Source organism: Mastigoproctus giganteus, chromosome 3, assembly GCF_048544385.1.
Source record: "Mastigoproctus giganteus isolate SK-2022 chromosome 3, ASM4854438v1, whole genome shotgun sequence".
In the NCBI taxonomy this organism is placed as follows: Eukaryota; Metazoa; Arthropoda; class Arachnida; order Uropygi; family Thelyphonidae; genus Mastigoproctus; species Mastigoproctus giganteus.
In genome coordinates this window covers 47,060,118-47,073,463 of record NC_143577.1, presented here as the reverse complement: position 1 = coordinate 47,073,463, position 13,346 = coordinate 47,060,118, and the positions used below count along the sequence as shown (strand labels likewise).

The 13,346-nt window shown below is 37.3% G+C and overlaps 1 protein-coding gene across 1 annotated transcript in view; it reads right to left on the bottom strand.

Annotated features, from left to right (window-relative positions):
• LOC150087933 (anoctamin-4-like) overlaps positions 1–13,346 on the bottom strand; it is a 452,209-nt gene that overhangs the window by 164,501 nt on the left and 274,362 nt on the right. The gene's annotated exons all lie outside the window — the stretch shown is intronic.

Below are 13,346 nucleotides of genomic sequence, written 5' to 3'. Positions count from 1 at the left end.
AACTTGTTGAGAAGTATAACACATAATACCCTTCTTCAATAATTTTAACAAGTTCTTTTTTGAAAATTTCGGCTCCTTGATCTGAACTTGCGGCTTCTCCCTGGATTTTAAATCTATTCAACCAGCCCTTACCAGTTTTAAATGGTTCCACATTTTTTTTTTTTAGGTGAGTTTTCTTCAGATAATCATATTGGCTAATCTCTCTCTCTCTCTTCTCTCTCTCTCTCTCTCTCTCTCTCTCTCTCTTTTATAATATTTAACTTAACTGAATTCTGCATTGGATATTATCTTCAATAAAATTAGTTAGTCTTTCCATTTCAATCCTGATAGTCGGCCTAGCCCTAGTTGCTTGCAGTGGAACAGCTATCTTTCCCGCTGTTAAAATTAATTCTTTATTTTTTTATAATTGTTCTTACAGTTAAACTTGCAAGTCCTAAATTATGGCATACATCCGCTTGTCGTTGACCGGAATCGATTCGCTTCAAAACGTCTAATTATTTAATTTTCGAATTCAATCTTTTTCTTACATTTATAGTCTTCGTACTGCGCAGACGTTCTTGCTTTTTCATTCCTATCGGCCATTATTAACTCTTTGAAAATGTATCTGCGTTGGTTGCATTAATTACGATACAATGTTCGAGTAAACTGTCCGTTACGCACGATTGACTAGACTTCGGATAAATGCATATAACGCAAATATTACAAGCAATATACTTGATCATTTTTTAAAATGTTGATCTCGGAACTACGTAACAAGTCACTGTACTGCAATTAAATTAGCGCGCGAGAAAATTTCACTGAGCGTGGGAAACGTTTTAATGCTGTTTTGCTATTCATTTTCAAGCTATCGACTCCATCAAATGAAACGATTTCGTTAAAGAGCGTTATAGTGATCTGTGACAGCGTTATAGTCAGATACGGGTTATAATATAAGAACAGCGTTATAATATAAGAACAGTGTTATAGCGAATCAGCGTTAAGCGAACCGCGTTATAACGGGGGCCTGCTGTAATCAGAAATTGTAATGTCTCTTTATATAGTAACAAAGACCTCGGTACACCAAGAACAAATCCAACGGAACACACCCTGGGTGCTAGGCATTTTCCTTATTTGACGATTTTTCCATATAGCCCTGTAAATCAAACTGTGTAATCAGAAATTGTAATGCATAAAAAAAAAATTACCTTTTTAAAATTCGCTCTGTTTGAGGTCATGTTCTGCCGAATCTTAATATGCTAAAGTCGGTTCTGCACGTGCAGTGCGTTCTTCTGCCGCCGTAGCCAAAGTATTGAACCATATACGATATATTGTGCTTTGTGGTTAGTTTTCAGTTCTCACTGATAATATGACAAGGTTTCTTTATTGAGCATAACTTGCTGATCATCGATCTGAGAAACTTGGCTACGGTGTGAAAAAAAAAAAAAAAAAAAAAAAAAATCCATAAATTTTTATCTGACAAGCATCTGTAAAGCAACGGTTGAAAATTATGAGGTTTACAAACTCTCACGATGGTAAGCAACATTGTTCGCTGTATAGAGTTCAACTTGGCTTGAAACCGTATAATTGTAGCACGCCGAAACCAGACTCCTGTTGCGTACTTGGTTATAGGAAGGAAAATCGCCCGATAATACAACTTCAAAGTTTTCAGTGATACGCCCCAGTCCGATTTTGATATTCTAATAACAGATACAGAAAACTTCCTAACTGTTTCACTAAGATAATTCAGGTGTGAATAGAATAATAATCTGTGATCAATAAGTACTCCCAAATATTTTATCTCAGCCACTAACGGTATTCGCGTCCTTGTAGCTTTATTTGTGGGGGACGATTTAAATCCAATTTAGTTTTAAAAATCATCATTTTAGTTTTCTGAGAACTTATATTAAGTTTGTTAGTTTGAGACCAGAAATAAAAATCATTCAATATGTTGTTAGCTTTCTGTTCTAGCATCGCCCTGTACCTTCCAGCAATCACTATAGTAAGATCACTAAAGTAAGATCAACCAATCTTGCAACACCAAATTCCAGATGAGAGGCCCCGGAACCGAGCCCTGGGGGGCACTCACGTGTCACCTATCTTTTAACATAAAAGTACTTAGATTTAACTATAACACACCTGTCAGAGAAATAAAATTTGAAGAGATTACAGATCTCAAATGAACATTCTGCACGCCGCAACTGAGCCAGGGCAGCCTCCCACCAGACTGAATCAAATGCCCCTTCAAAATCTATATATATATAGCTAATTTATATTTAGCTTCAGAATTCTCAATGTGCGCCAAGAAATCAACCAAAGCATCTTCACAAGATTTCCCAGGCGTGAAGCCATACTGTCTAGAGGATATCAAGATTTAGATGTCAACAGTTCAGATACTCGTAATGCCATAAGCCGTTCAAGTATTTTCCCCAAGTTGGCCAAGAGGGTCACAGGACGGTATGATCTAGGGTCCAGTGCTGGCTTCCCTGGTTTCTTGATAAGCTTTAGTAAACCAATTTTCCAATCACTGGGAAAGACACCTTCAACTAAACATTTATTATACATCAGAAGTAGCACATTTGGAAACAGCTCGTGAAACCTCACAATGAAAGCATTTTCCAATAAATCCAGTCCAGAGCACTTATTAATCTTAACTTTCTTTATAACTGCCAATAATTCTTCAGGTAAAAATGGATCTGTAGCTGTATTTTTTCCATGTTCAGGATTTCCAGATATAATAGCCAACTGTAATTGAGTGTCATGTGTGGAATCATCCTTTGGCAATAACTGATTTAATATAACTTCAATGGAATCTTTCCAACCAACGGTCTCATGATCACCTTCCTTAACTGTTCCAAAAACCTCTCCAGTTCGCAGTTAACCTCTAGTTATTTTATAGAGTAACCCCAATGGATTAGCATTCCCAGATTCCTGAACAAATAAACGCAATGTGTCACGCTTCCTATCTGCAATTTCCTTCCTGTATGTATTCTTTAACTGTATAGACTTCATGCAGTCGATTCACCTCACTAAAAGAGACCAATTCCGATGACGTTGATATTGACGCCTAGCTCAGTTTACAGATTTACGTAAAACAGTTAGTTCCCTTGACCATCATGGACAAAATCTTGAATTAATAACTTTCTTTTTAGCAGATTTATAAGCTGCCCGAAAAATAGATGTTTGTACAAAACTAACTAACTCTACTGCAGAGTTGCCAACCAACTGTTTTTGCTTATACACAGGAAAATCAAGACGAATAGAATCATCAAATGAAGACCAATCTATTGTCTCTTAAGTGAGAACCTAAGTTCGGGAAGTCGAGGCTCCCCAACTGAAGGCTTTGGAAAAATATCAATATAAAACCAAATAACCCGATGGTCACTCGACTTCCAGTCCGCTATTGTTCGCCAGGCTCGTACTTGCCGTCTCAGTCCCGCGGTTATTATGATTACATCAATATTCGACTCTCCCATTGGACCATAGAAAGTAGACAATTGATTAGGTGTATTAATGACATGTAGATTGTTACTCCCAATTAATTCTTCAAGTCGTAAACCACGCATGTCCGTTATTCGGCTATGCCATAACTGGGATTTTGCATTGGCATCAACAGTAATAATAATATTGTTGGACCTTAAACAACTAAATGCATACTCCAAATAATTCAATGAACCATTAAAGTCCATTGATGGGGCACAATAAAGTGATATTAAATAAAATGTCAAATAAATTATAACCATAACACAAGTTGCAAAACCATTGCACAGGCCGTGAACCACAACCACATCCATATCCTGATTTATAACGACTATTCCCGCCTTAGGATTATCTTGAACAGGCTGTATTACTCTAGAGCACAAAGAATATCATACTATCTTAGCTGACTGGTCTGGGGACACCCTCATCCAGTACGGCTCTTGCAGTGTTTACTATATCAATTTCCCTCAGTAGATGGACGTATTTCATCTGCCACTAGCCTTGAACGTTGTGCATTAATTTGCATAATACTTATACATTACCTCGGGGAAATTCTAACAGAACGAGGTAATATTCCTTCAACACTTCCCGAACAACTTGAACCAATGCTACTTCCTATATCATGTAATGATGTGTTATTCATTTGTTGTTCTTGCTTTAACTAACTCCATAGCTCTTACATACTCAGGACACCTAACATCACGGACTGAATGATGGAAATGCATTCTCCTCCTCTTACAGTTAACGCAACACGCTTCCTGGTCTTTATTCGGACACTCCGCAAATACATGTCCACTCCCAGCACAATGTCCACAAGATGGGGAGTTATGAGAACAATACTTAGTTGTATGCCCATAACCAAGACATAAGAAACATTTTTCACAATTGTAAATGGACGGTGTCTGTACAATTAAATGACAAATACAGCAGACTCTCGGATTAACCGGGAAACGGATTAACCGGGACACTTCAAGACTCCAAATAAAAAAAATAAAAAAAAAATCAACCAGAAATCATAAAATTCAAGTAATAACTATAATAGGTATAAACAGATATGTTGCAAGCCGTAAATAAGCGACAAGAAGCAGCGTTATAAGTCGTAATTGGGAGATTAGTGTACCTATTATTTTGCAACCCCCGCTGTCTTCACATCAAAAAAAAAAAAAAAAAAAAAAAGAGACGAAATGTTTAATTTGTTTCAGTGCGTCGCGTCGATTGTTGTGTTCAATCAGCAAAACAAAAGGCAAATTTTGTTTCGTTATTTATGTCAGGGATATCGGAATTTTTATTATTATGTTTTTTTTTTTTGTTCAGAAATCGCGAAAATGATGGGCAAACGCAAGAGGCTTGTATTAAACAAAAACTTGAAATTATTCAAAAGTTTGAAAACGGTGCATCCGTTAAATCTCTAATGAACCATTATAATGTTGGTGACGAAACCATACGCGACACTGTAAAAAATAAAGGGAAGCTATTAGATTTAAAATCGACAACGTAAAAAATAAAGGGAAGCTATTAGATTTAAAATCGACAACATAAAAAATAAAGGGAAGCATCGTATCGGACACGCGAGTAGTGCGTGGTAAGTTTTTTTATCTATCGCCATACTTTTTACGTAGGTTGCTGAACATTTTTGATACAGTAAGTCCCCGACTTACATAGCTTCAGACTTACTTTACGTTATTTATATGACTGAAGATTTCAGTGAAGGGGACACACATTTCATTATAATACGGTAACTTAAAAACCCACAGAATTCCAGCTTTCGGTATTATCGCAAATGCAATAAAATCTAGTTTATTACCCGTTTATAATGAATTGCAGTAACAGAAAAGCCTAATAACCCGGAAAATGCAAATTGTTTTTGTTGTTTTATGGTAGTCTTCTTCTTCAAGAGGAGTATTTCAATTTACAATGGGTTTCCTTAGCCTACAAGTTATTTTTTGGTAGGAATTTTTTCCCGCCATAAAGTGCGGTTCAAGGTGTCTTGGTCGGTTAAGCCTCGGGCTGTCATGTACTCCCGTACTCCATCCATCCATGTCCTCCTAGGTCTTCCTCTTCTCCTTCTTCCAGGAGGTATCCATTCCAGGATAGCCTTTGGATATCCTTTGGATGGTAGCGACCTCCAGAAAACTTAATTTTGACTGCTATCATGGTGCCGACTAAGAGAATAAGTGACGGCGGTACTAGAAAATCTATCAAGAAAAGGAAAGCGATCGAGTTGGATCAGAAAATTAAAATAATAAGGATGTATGAAAATGGCCAAACATTAACAAGTATTGCGAGAAATTCAGATTCGTCAGTGGCAACGGTGAACACGATAATAAAGGAGTAAAACAGAATAGGAAAAGCGGTGAAGGGATCGGTACCAATGAAGTCAACTAAAATAACCAAAGCTACGAAACACATATCAGTTTCTACAGTACTAACATGCGTTTTTTCTTCCTTTTATGTTTTCTTTTCTTATGTGCCACTCCGGTTACTTCACCGCTGTCCCCAGATAAAGTTTTTAATTGAACTAATTAAAAATATAACTATTTTTCTTCATTCTTTTGAGGGTATTATGTGTTTTTTTTATTTATTTTTTTTTTGTTTTGGCATATCAGGGATATAGTAACAATATTTTATTAGTCATTCCCGAGTTACGTAAGAAGTCCTGGAAAGTATCTCTTACACATGTCGGGGACGTGCTGTATTTTTGGATTAACCGGGAAATCGATTATCCGGGAATTTTTTTTTACGATCTACCCCTGAAAATCGAGGATCTACTGTATATTCTTTCTAATGTAGCAATACATTTATATATCTTAGGAGAAAATCTGATCACCCAGTGGACGGTAGTTGAATTCTTTGACCTCATCATAAATCTAAATGTTTCTTTTTTAACCTTCTCAAATGTTAACGCGTACTCCTCAAGATTTTTACAATAAAGATCTTCAACAATCTCGTCCTGATTCATATCCTTCAGGAATATCATAAATTATAATAGCAGGATTATTTTTCTTAGGGGCCCCCTGTAATTATTCCCATTGCAGAAAAATCACCTGATGGTGAAATATTTATTAAATCTGACTTTGAATCCGTCTCAAGTAAAACATCCTTATTCCGAACCATCCTCAATGATTTTACTTTAACCGCTTTAAATTTAGTTTTTAAAGTATTTGTCACTGCCTTCTTGACATCCAAACTGGTTTTCAAGTTACTGTTATCTGCAGCTCTAAGTATCATCACATTCTCGTACGCTCTAGATTCACTTATCTTTTTCTGCGGTTCCCTAACAGTATCAGCATATGAACGCCTGGGCACTTTGCCAACCAACTGTTCACTATGCCGGTCAACTTCGATTTCCTCAGCTTCATATAAAGAAATACAAAACTGCTTATCAGCCTCTACTTTTTTCATAGGTAATATATCACCTGTTCCAATTATTGAGTACTCTTAATAATTTAATCCCGGATTGCTTTTAATCTCTCATTCTCGATTATCAATGCAGTAGCAACAGTCCCAAGATCTGCCCATTTATCCATTATTATATTGCCAGCCTTTTTCGTCACTTTATTGTCTCACCAAAAAGAAAACTCGTAATGTCTTTACGCATTTTTGATATTTCGTTGTAAATAAAAGTTGCATCTTGCACCATCTCAATGTTATCAGTCATTGTACCAACCTCATTTGTAGATATAACATTCTCATTGGTAGGAATAACCTCCTTCTTTTTATTAACATGATCACTACCTTGCCAATTATCAGTTGCAGTTTCCTGATCACCTACCTTATCATATAATACTTGAATCAGTGTACCTCCATTTGGTCTCATTGAACCATGGCTATACCCACTAGAGCCCGGGTTCCCAACCTGTGGGTCGTGACCTCCAAGAAGGTCGCAAAGTGTTTTCTGGGGGGTCGCCGCGGTTATTTTTAGTTGCAATTATTTTTACAGGAAATTTCACCACGAAGGTTTACAACACTTATTTATTTCAATATGGCATATGGCTACACTGCAATATTCTACTAGCGGTTGTAACACTGATTTTTGATAAATGAAAGGAAGCAATTTAAGGTCCACCGCAGCGGATGCTTAAAAAATATTAAAAGCCCGCCGTGTTCATACATTTTAAATATTTTATATTATTTTAATTATTTGCTATGGCGGGCCTTTAATATATATATATTTTTTTTTCAAATTTCCGCCGCGGCGAACCTTGATTCACTCCCTAAAAATAAAATATATAAATGCAGTGTTATCATTAGAATAAAATTCTATGTTACAAATAGTAAACTGAAAAAAATTTTCACTATGATGCAAAATTCAATATCAAAATTCATTTTTAATCGGTGTCTTGATGTGTGAATGACAGACTTTCGAATACGGACCGTCGAATAAATGTGAGTTGCTCTCTTAACGCAGTTGAAAATCACCCCGTATGTTTTGCTGACGTTGCCATGTTTTCAATGATGTAATTCAATAATGTCCACGATGGGTCGTCTAATGCAAACTGGCGCGAACTTAGTTCGCCAATAGTCAACCACCTTTAGTTGGAGCGATGATAGAAACCAGCCACTCGCTGTCGAGCGCAGGTTAGCTACTGCTTGCACTTTCTAAAATCTAAAGAGCGTCAGTAGGTCGTCTTCAGTCCGTGCTGTACGTGCTAAATCTGTACTCATAGAGAGAAAAAACGTAAATATTCAGAAGACTATCTAAAATTTGGCTTTACCACCTTGATCAGCAATGGCATAGAGAAGCCACAATGCGTTTTGTGCAATGTTGTTCTCAGTGCTGAATCTACGAAATCTTCAAAACTGAAACGTCACTTAGAGACAGAGTATTCAGAACATACTAAAAAGGATCTGGAGTTCTTTCCACGCCATGAAACTGGTCTCAGACGTCAGAGACTCGATCTTACAGAAAGTTTTCAGCAACAGAGCACAGCAGCAGTGCAAAAATCATATGAAGTCGCATTGGAAATTGCCAAACAAAAAAAAAAAAAAAAAAAAAAAAATACACGATTGAAGAAACGGTCATCAAACTCTGCATGTTGAAGATGGTTAAGTTAATTCTTGGGGAAGCCAGCGAGAAAAAGATGCGACAAATATCTTTGTCCAATAACACTATTCGGAGGCGCATTTCAGATATGTTCCTAAACGTGAAAGAGCAGGTTTTGAATGAAATCAAAGTTTCTCCATTGTTTTCTTTTCAAGTTGATGAATCAACGGGCGTAAGTTCATGTTCTCAGTGCTTGTCTTAGTGAAATATATTCATTCAGATAACATCAAAGAAGAGTTCCTGTTTTGTAGTGCACTTGAAATTACTACAAAAGGTAAAGATATTATGGAGAAGATAAATACCTTTTTTGAAACTGGAGGACTACAGTGGAAAAACGTCTGTGGGGTTTGTACAGATGGAGCACCAGCTATGCTAGGGTCAAAGTCGGGCTTTCAGACAAAAGTGAAAGAACTTGCTCCCCAAGGAAAGGGCATTCACTGCATGATTCACCGATATGCTCTTGCCAGTTCTCTTCCAGACTCTTCCAGCTCCTCTGCAAGAGGTACTTGATTGTCTGATCAAAATTGTGAATTACATCAAATTTGGAGCTCTCAACACCCACCCGTCTGTTTAAAAAACTATGTAAAGACATGAATTCTGATCACGAGGTTCTTATTTTCTACGCTGCTGTACACTCGTTGTCGAAAGGAAATGTCATTCGTGTCTTTTAGTTGAAAGATGAAATCAATTTGTTCCTGGAAGTGCAAGGGAAACATGACCTTGTGGCTTACTTTAATGATGAAGCTTGGAAGAAAAGAGTTTCGTACTTAGCAGACATTTTAGACCAGCTAAATAAACTGAACCTGAAACTTCAGGGAAAGGAAACACACAATTTCAAGACAATCTTCAGGCATTTGTATCCAAGCTGCAAAACGGGCGTCGGAAACATTGTCATGTTTGAAAAACTCTACAGTGTGGTAGAGGAATCTGAAGGTGAGCTGGATGAGAATCTGAAGGAGGAGATACTGGTACTGGGCACCTTGAATCCCTTGAAAAGGAATTTCAGCGGTACTTCCCTGAGCTTACAGAAGAAGAAGCTGCACTGTTACGAAACCCATTCTCTGCTTCCCTGAATGTAGCCAGCATTCCCGATGAAGTACAGGATGAATTCTTGGAACTGCGCAACGATTTCTCGGCACGTAATTTGTTTTATGAAAAATTGCTGACTTAGTTCTGGTGTGCCAAATATCAATCATATCCAAATGTCACCATGCTTGCCTTTCGAGTTTTACTTTCATTTGCCTCTACATATCTCTGGGAGAATGGATTTTCAACGCTTCTTCATATCAAAACAAAGGCAAGAAACAGACTGAATGTTGAGGATGACATGAGGTTGGCTTTAACAAACACTCAGCCGCGAATTTTGAAGCTGGTTGCCCAGATGCAAGTACAACCATCGCATTAAATATTAGGTTAGAATTATATTCTGAAAAATCTATTTTTAATGTGTTTTCTTTACCCTATTAAAAATGCCTTTTTATGCAAATGTGGCAGGGTCGCAGGTTACTTGGCTATTATAAAAGGGGGAAACACTGCACTAGAGTATACAAATTCACCCAATTTCTTTAGCTCAGCCTGCGACTGCGGTATCTTGGATGGAAGTAGGGGTGAACTACCTCCCCCCTCAGATCCTGCTGAAGATTTGCTAACCCTGGAATTCCTGCTATCCATGTCACATCTAACAAATTACAATTAACTCAGTATTAATTATACACAATAATCTATCCTATCCAATTATATAACAGGTACAGAAGCTAATACTTCCAGTAATTTAAACAGGGATCAAAACAATAACCAGATTAGTATTCTGCAATGTAAACACTAACAAAATTAGTTTTTTTCAATATTAACCCAACGACAAAGATAACAATGATCTCAATATAATAAACCTTTCAACCTAATCCCAAAGTTCAAGGGATATATACTAGACAATCTGTAACCACATACCACTATGTTAATATAACAATCGTTCCCAAGCCGCCATTATGGCCGCCATTTATGGTGCTATAATTAGCGTTACTTAAAACTTCCCTCAACTGATCAGTAGATGTATTTATCTAACTACAAAGGCACCTGACAACTTCCAAAAGACACCAGAAGTCTTCCAAGAAAACTGTAGGCCGCAAAAATCACTAAATATCACCTTCGATGATCAATTTTCAAGAGAGCACAACTTCAAGGTACTAAGTACTATAGGTTATCATTCTTTCAGTGACATGAAGTGTAGGACCTTCGCAAGTTGATACTTGCGAAGGTCCTATACTTCATGCAGCAGTGGTGGATAGTGTAAGAACAAAATTCTTACACTTATACTAGCGAATGTTATGTTATAAATATTATAACATAACAAGAAAAAAAAGATGTATATGGCAAATAATATTATTTACATAGGATGATTTTCAGCTTAGATTGCGATCGCTCTGTACCATACAGTCAAGTAGGGGAGGATTAACGTAACAACGGGGGGTAGCAGGACGGTACACAAGACAATGGGAGCACTGGAACACTAGTACAAAGGGAGCACCGCAAGGCCAGTTCATGGTCGCATAAACAGAAAGTGAGCAGCTCTTTGGAAGGAAAGAACAAGGGAACCGACTCCCCCTTGTGGAGAGGAAGATTTTAAGAACTAGGAGGGTGAAGAAAACCCTGGATGCGATATACACTATGTAGAAATGGCTGCCGCTATTTGAAACAGACCGACTCCTTGAGCACTTACTAATTTCAAGGAGCGGTAGAGAAGAAACAGAGTGGACTAATGGCGGTAAGTGAATCGGGAATGATCACAAGGAAATATCTAGAAATTTCTAGACGCCCTGTAGTTCATCGAAGTTGATGAAAATTTCGTAAACAGGAAGTTACCCCAGGAGAGGGAGGGCCAAGAAAAAACGGAAGAAGTGGGAGAGAGCGAATGAGAATAATGAGATGATGGAGAACGAACGACGATTGGATTAAAATAGAATGAGCGGCTGAAACAAAAGGCAGATGCAAGAGGGAAGAGGGGAGAATTTTTCTTGGGAGAGTTGTGAGTTTTGGCAGTGTGGAAGTTTGGAGAGTTCCCGTGGAGATGCCTGAGTGATGTGCGGCTGGAAAGAAATCCCGAGAAGTGCCGGGAGAATCGCCAGGAGGTAGCGGACAGAGTAATGAGTTGTGGGAGTTGCTGTTTAAGAGTTGTTGGAATAGGAAGAAGATAACCGTTGAAAGATGGAAACACCTATGCTGGAGCTGAGAAAAAAGGATCGAAAAGCCTCACCATAGAACGATAAGGAAGAGCTACATAGCCAGGCTTCTTAATAAAGCAGTAAGAAGAGTCCTGATAATCCTATTATGCTTCCCAGTTTCGTCGAACTGATCAGACGCCCAAAAAGCAGGCCGGAGCAACTTATTTAATAGCCGTATGTAAAGAAGAGCGAGTTCCTGAACGTAGGAGAATCCCTGTAGATGAACAGCAGTACTTTGCCGATGAAAAATTCCAGTTGGAGCCTGATGATGCCCTATGCTGTTGATGATGAGTCGCCCCTGAACTGAGAAAAGGTAGTGTAAAGAGTGATTCCCTAAGTTAATATGTAAGTACGAGATAATAATTTTAAGCTAGATTTGAAGAGAAGGACTTTAGAAAAATGTTTATTTAGTTGATAGTAGATTTGGTATTGATTAGTATAAAAGGAAGAAAAGGGTTCATAGATGTATGTACTTCATCTCAAGGATAAGTTAAAGCAAGGAAGATTTAGATACATGTACTTGAGACTGGTATGTTCTAAGTTAAGATGTAAAGGTGCTCTATGTACTTGAAACGTTACAAGATATTATGATTGAATTATTTTGGAAGGGATAAATTAATGAAAGATTACAGCGGGGATTTATAAATCTAGGACACTATCCATAGAGGTGTTAAGCCCACTGAGGTAATTCCAGTTGGGAAGTTTAACTGTTAGAGAGTAAAAAATAATGTTATGAGATGTAACCAAAACAAGAAGGAGAAAAAGCAGAAAGACACGAAGAGACATATTATATCATTTGCTATTAATTTTACATCTTAACACACATATAATGCCAGTTATTAACATTATACCAATTGATGTTGTATGATACCATTCTTTTATGTATATACTGTGAAATAAACAAATTTGTATATGTTTATCATGTGTAGTATTGAGTCATTCTGAATACTCAGCCAGTCCAGAGGAGACATACACGAACTATTATTCCCCCAGAATCTGTGATCTTCTGTGCAGTATACAAGTCAGGTGTTAACGTGGAGGGGAGTTAAATTAAGGGGGAAACTTAATTGAGAAATACAAAGTTAAAAGAGGTGGGTCTGGAAGGTTAACGGATTTATTATAAAAGAAATAAATAATAATAATATAAAAGAAAAAGTATTATCCCCCGGAATCTATTCTCTACTAAATAACCACAAACCACCCCCCCACAATAGCACAGTTGATATAATCGCCGTCCTCCCCTACTCAGTGGGAAAGAGTGAGTTCGAATCCCGCCAATGACCCGACAAAATTTTTATGGGTCTATTTTTCACAATACTCCAAGGAATGCACGATCGCCGCAGAGGCAGAGCTCTTTGGTCTTTATTGATCTATCTGCAGTTGAAATAGATGTAAATATAAAATTTCTGTAAGTTTTAAACAGACTTCATTTTTGGATTTTTAAATATTTATTTTTGATTGTATTTATTTACTCCTCTCTTATTTCGACATTCTCATCCATTTGTTCTAAAAAATTCTTTTATTTCACGGAGGCCGTCGACTTTCTGTATTTATCCTGATAGTTACGTGTATGAACCTTATACTAAGGTCGTGAGTAATCTAAAGATCTATCTTCAGATTATTTTCTT